The sequence below is a fragment of the Taudactylus pleione genome, unplaced genomic scaffold (assembly GCF_031769625.1).
Source record: "Taudactylus pleione unplaced genomic scaffold, aTauple2 ptg000040l, whole genome shotgun sequence".
In the NCBI taxonomy this organism is placed as follows: Eukaryota; Metazoa; Chordata; class Amphibia; order Anura; family Myobatrachidae; genus Taudactylus; species Taudactylus pleione.
Window position 1 is genome coordinate 23588056 of NW_028284442.1, and position 6753 is coordinate 23594808.

The window sequence follows — 6753 nt, forward strand, 5'->3', positions numbered from 1 at the left end:
CCATAGTACCTGAGGCCTGATCGTAATAGACCCAATACAGAAATGACATGGATATGCTGCTGCCGGGGATATATCTGGAAAAATAATTTTACACTGTGCGTTGGTCATATATTTTACCTGTCATTAAGCTACTCTCCCATAGCTAATGTTAAACACCTTTATTTTCTTTCAGATGAATTTCTGATAGGGAGAATAATAAGGCAGTAGTATAACCCCCTCCCCTTTCTTATTAGTATATCCCCTAAACCCATTGCAAGAGACATATACTTACATGCAGATAATGTGGGAAATGTCAAATCAAATGTGATTGACATGCTGTTAGGAATCGGGCACTCACCCCTAGGATTCTGCCTGTGTGGCATGTCCCAGTGCTGCAGTTTAGGTCACGGCATTCCGGACTCTGCACTGCGGCTGCCCGCCGCTTCAGTTCACATGCTGGCTCCTGTGTCCACCCTGCGACTGTCAGTCATCCCTGTGTTTAGACTGGTGCCTGTGTCTGCGCTGTGACTGTCCGGTGTTCCTGTGTCTCCATGGGTACTGTTCCTGGTGTTCTCTCTGCCACTACAGCATTCTTTTTGCCAGAGCCGTAACTACACTTTTTGGTACCCTGTGCCAAAAAGAGCATTGGCGCCCCTTTTTTTTTTTTTTTAAAATAGGGACATAAGATAGAGCACCTGAAAAAGGCCATGGCCTCATGGGGAAGGGCCAGGGAAGAGATAAGGGAGGCTAGGAGATGCTGGGGATAAAAGTGAGAATGATAATAAAAAGGGAAATTGACAGGCCCAAACAGCACCCCCTGCCCTGCGGTGCCCTGTGTCATGGCACAGGTAGCACTACCCTAGTTACGCCCATGCTCTCTGCCATGCCATCTCCAGTGACTGGACGCAGCCATCTAGCTAGGTCTAGTTCAGCTGATCAGTTTCCAACCAATGCTGCTGCAGGGATTTGTCATGTGGCTCCTTCACCCAACCACAGTTCAGCAAGGGGTATAAAAAGCCTATGTGTTGCACTTGCCAGCTGCCAGTGCAACATTGGACATTCCCTGTGTTACTTGGCTCCAGAGTGCAAGTCTTTGGATTCTGCATCTATTCTCCTTTGTTCGGTTCCTAATGTTTACCGCTGCTCTAGTGTCTTTTGTACTGTTCTACCTACAGCAGTGGCACCTGCCGTCTCAACACGATTGCCCACAGATCCAGACAATCCTAAGCAGCTACCCGTGGCAGCAGTTATCCACTGTGCCTAACGGTCCCAGTCTGGTCCAGTGTGCATTAGCCGGTCCCAGCCCAGGATCCATTGTGCCTACTGATCTCTCCCCGGTCCAGTGTGCGCTAGCCGGTCCCAGCCCTACATCCATTGTGTCTAACGGTCCCAGTCTGGTCATCCATTGTACCTACTGGTCCCAGTCCAGTTCAGTCCAGTGTGCGTTAGCTGATCCCAGCCAGGCATCCTTTGTGTCTACAATCCCAGTCTGGTCCAGTTAGCTTAGCCGTGTCACGACTAGGGTTTCGCGTTGTGGAGGTTTGCGGTCCTTACTGGTGAGGGCGCTGTGACGCGGTCCTTCTGGCGGGGGTGCTGGTGTGTGGAGACTGGCATTGCATGTACACAGAGGTCTGCCAGTGTTGGGCCATCCTGGCAAGGGTAAGTCTAGTGGCGTGTCCGCGTCACGGCTGTCTGGGCGCCACCATGTTGTCTTTGGCCATGTGACATAGCAGGCCAATCATCTGTGGGTCACCTGCTCTCTCTGGCCTATCACGTTCCGTCACTGGGTACTTAAGGGTGTTTGGAGTGCCCTGTAGTTGCCAGTGCAACGTGTTTACAGCGTCAGCTGTGAGAGAGAGTTCTCTGCACTCCTGAAACCTTAGACTTGTGCTCCGATGCTTGCCCTAGCTCCTTGTCAGCCTCCAGCTCCCTGCATAGCCTGCGCCGCTCTGCCTTGCCTCACACTCCACTGGGATCAGCCCTGCACCTTCCATTAGACCCACTCCTGCCTGAACCTGTCTCCTCAGTTAACCCAATTCCTGCGCAGCCATCATCACAGCATTACCGTATTTTCCTTTCAGCCATCGTCACAGCATTACCGGATTCTCCTTTCAGTCACCATTACAGCATTACCTGATTCTCCTTTCAGCCATCATCACCGCATTACCGGATTCTCCTTTCAGCCATCATCACAGCATTTCCGGATATCCCTCTCAGCCACTATTCAGCATACCAGGAAATCCACTTCACTCTTAGGGGGAAATTTACTAAGAATCGAGTCTGGGAGAGTTTGTTCTTTTTTCAACTCGATTAGCTTCACCTAAATTCGGGTGATTTGAAGCTCTTGAGACTCGCAAATTTACAAAGAATGGAGTTTAGCTGAGAGTGAGATGGCCGATGGTGAAGCAGAACGAGATTTCTCTGCCGAATAGCAGGTTTTGCAGGAGATTTCTCCCCGAGTAGCAGGTTTTGCAGGAGATGACTCACCCGAGATTGCAGTGTCTACTCTCTGCAAAACTCTCCCGAGCAAGCAGCCTGCACATATCAGAGAGATATGTGTAAGTTGCTTGTGTTGTACCTGTAAAAAAAACAGGTTAAATGTGTAAAAAAAAGACATAGGGCCCCTAAATGGAATTTGGCTTCAGTACAATGGAGTGATACAATAATAAATTTTTTATGAGTTTAACTATTCTTCAATACAGTAAAAAAATACAATATATAAATATACAGACTCTCATTCTAAATGAATAGAGAGCTTTCCTAGTCACTGAGGCTTACACTTACACTGCTGCTGGCTGTGTCTCAGGGAGACTGGAGTGCTACAGTGTGACCAGGGCCGCCATTAGAAATTGTGGGGCCCGGGATTGACAAAATATGCAGGGCCCCCAAGTCCCCCATTATAAGGAGAACCTCTAGAAAATGGAGGCATATTAAAAATAGCTGGAGACAGTGGAGTTGACCATGTTACGGTAATCGCATCACATCACATCACCCCCTTTCAGTAATCACTTCACAGAAAGTTCTCCCCCATCAATAATCACCTCACAGTTCCCACTCTTTAGCAATCCTCCCCCATCAATAATCACTTCACAGCTCCCGCTCTTTAATAATCACCTCACAGCGCCCCCTTCCTTCAGTAATTACCTCACAGAAAGTCCCATTCTTCAATAATCACCTTACCGAACCCCCTACCCTCCAGTAATCTCCACACAGCAAGTCCCCCCCTTTAAAAATCATACTATAGCTCCCTCCCTCCTTTAATAATCACCAGTCTCAAATCCTCCTTCCCCTTCTCCAGCAAACTTACCACCTTTTCTTTGGTCTCTGGTGTACCGTTTTGTGCTTAGCTGGCTCTAGTGCATTGATGGAGGCTTCTCCTGCTGCAGCGGCCGGCGCGCAGCAGAGCAGCCTTCCCTTATGTGACATTATGTCATGATGCATGCATGATGATGGCGCACCTGCCAAGAGTGCTAAGTCGAGCAGCCAGACAGCACCGCTTCTCTGAGCACCTGCTAAGAGGTGCTCAGAGAAGCAAACCTGTCCGGCTGCTCGACTGTGTTAAAGGCTAGCAGTACAGAGCAGCCGGGGAGCATCCTCTCCCACAGCTAGCCCTGAACACGGCGGCGGTGGGGTGGATGGATGGGAGGAGAGATGGGGGATAGTGACCGCAGTGCTCTGGTAGGAGCGGGCCACCGTCCGGGCCTGTCAGTGACGGTATGCAGTTATGAGACCGGCAGAAACATGCCCGCCGGTCTCAATGCCGACAGCATAATCCCGGCAAGGGATCTAACATAAGCATCGAAATGCCCTAGCGACAGGTCTGACCAGCCGCAAGAACCGGCAGCTCTCCTGACACATAGAGGGCTCTCATGTTGCTGTGTAGGAGATGGCCAGGGCTAATTTATGCACGCCCGTCTAACAGCGTTTACATGGTCAGTCACACCTGTGTTTTATTGACCACCCCTCGTTACTTTCCCCAAACACTGACTACCGGTCACTCACTTTGCAAATAGATCCTCTGTGCATGCGGAATCGCAAGACAATAGCAGTGCATGCACAGTGTGTGTTATACACAAGAGAAATGCCAAACAATCGCTCAATCTGTGTAAAAATCGCATTAGCTTCCATCTCTGATGGAAGTCCCCACTCCTACAACCATGGCTTACTTCAGCCATCTACACTTTGAACATCATCATTGCTACCCAGTGATGCAAGCGAATATGTGCCAGATTAAGACCTACTGCCAGGTGTGATGCTCATTGGTGTCTGCCACATTACACACGGTAAAGCAATGTGTGAGGCAACTCTCTCCTGATGGATCGCCCCCACTAATTCCTGAGAACATATATGTTGTCATAGCAATGACATTGGGCAAACGGGCAGGAAACAACAACAGTCGATTATCTGTGATCCATCTATTATTACAAGCTAGACAATGAAAGGAAATGTCACATTGCTTTACTATGAGTTACATAGGTATATGTTATTGTTTAGCTATTTGTAAAACAGTAGCGAAGTCTATTAGGTAAAACAGCATCATAAAGCCGCTTACGGTGGAAATGCCTGTAATCTTGCTCATCAGTTATTTGTCATCTGGAAGAATACACTAAACTAAAGTCATAGCTACCAACATTTAAAAAAATGTCCTCTGGAAGATCCTGGAGAGCAGGCGCACGTGGGAGGTGCAGCAGCAATTTGCAGCAAAGGGGATCGGGCCAGGATGATGCAATTCACAACAATTAATGTCATTAAGCCCCTGGACTTCCCACTTCACTGAGAAAGTGAGCAGAACAGGAGCTGGCATACCACTATGGAGTCCGGGAGAGCTTCCAGAAATCAGGAGTCTCCAGGACATTCCAGAAGAATAGGCAAGTACAACTACAATTGATGGTACCTGACTGGATAGCAGTGGCAATTGTCCTATAAGGTTCCACTATTAAAGTAAAGTCTCCATTGAGATAAATTTTATATTACGTAATGGAGATCGTATAAGGCAGTGGTTCTCAAATTCAGTTTTCAAGTTACCTTGTCCAGGTTTTTATGATATCCATGCTTGTGCACTGATGGTATAATCAAACTGACTGCGGTACTAATTAAATCATCTATGTTTAAGAACGTATGTATTTAAAATCTGGATTGTAAGCTGAGTACACACCTTTTCGATCAGCGGCTGATCGGGTTAAGCTCTTCCGATCAGCCGTGCAATGTCCCCTGCGGGACCCGTCAGCTGCCGCAGAGCCCCGTACACACTGTGTAGACATAGCACAATGTGTACGGGCTTCTATGGGATCAGGAGGTCAGGAAGACAAATATAAAACAGCCCATAAGATGCGACCTCGCAATCCCAGCTGTTGCAGGAACGTTGGCTGATAAACAGCTTTATCAGCTAATGCTCCTGCAACGGTACTGTATACACACCTATACAATCCTCAGCCCAATCACCCGATATAGGGTAATTGAGCCAAGGATTGTATAGGTGTGTGCCCAGCTTTAGGGTACCTTGGGGACCAAGTTGGAGAACCACTGGTATAAGGTAGTATAGGCACTGGGAGATGAATGGACTATAGCTTGAGAGGTAGAAAAATGTCAAGGATATAATAAGTATTTTATTTACATAATAAAAATTAGAACACATTAATATACCCTGATCCGCATATATGTCAACACTCTCTGAGAGTTCACATATTTTGCTTATTGCAATATAAATCAAAGTGACAAGATACAGTGATAAAAAGAGGCAGAAGGGCAAATTACAGTATTACAACAATGTAGCATAAGAGTGTCTAATGAGTAGCGGTGACTTCAGATCTTATGTAACAGTATATTGCTTTTTAGAGCCAATACCATGCAACACAAAGTCAGGGCAACCATAAAGTTAACAAAGTCTTTTAAAACGTAACAGTGACTCCAGTTTCCTTTATGATAAGGAAGAAGGCTTGTCAATCTGCTAATAATGCTAAGTGAACCATGAATGTACCAATGGCTGGACATGTCTTAGGAATAGAATAGTCAATATTCAATTCTGAAAGAAGTTTAGCTGGTTACTGGCTCCTTTCCTTATAGTAGGGGAATGTTGATTCAAGTAATGGTGTTGGTATTAGCAGTGTCGTAAAGTAGGCTGCATCCCGCTAGCATTAAATGTAGAAATACCTTAGCAGTAAGGCTGCTGTGTTATGAGCTGGAGCTTCTATAGTTGGTTAGCTGGTGCACAGGAGCATCATGGCTTTATCACTTGTCTTTCTTTCTTCGTCTGACTTTTATCCAGTTCTTACTTGAAGTGGTCTGATCTTTGCGAGGCAGGTGATGGTGACTTTTAGATGACTTCTGCTCTTATGTGATGCCTCTTCTGATGTGGAAGAAGTATATATTATGCTGGCACAATGTAGTGATCTATGGACCTAATTCAGAATTGTATGCTATGCCGATGTTTTTGCAAATTAGCGATTATCGGCTATTTGCGCATGAATCTGATTTGTGTCAAGGTACAATACCGTAGTTGGTCGTGACTACATACTCAGTGTCAGGGAGCATTAGTTGGAGGTAACAAGGAGTGGCAGCAAAGAAAGCAGGTGGGACGCAACCTTTGGGGGAGTCTGCGATCCCATACACAGTGAAAGTGGCTCCGGGGTCTCAGTACACAAGGCCATTCAGCTCGACCATAGGGCTTCTCAGAACTGTCAAAATCGAATGATTTGTGACCTATACTGTGTCTTTTTACACAGATGCTTGGATTTGCAAAACCGCAGGTGTGTGTCTCAATACTGGCAGCAGTGA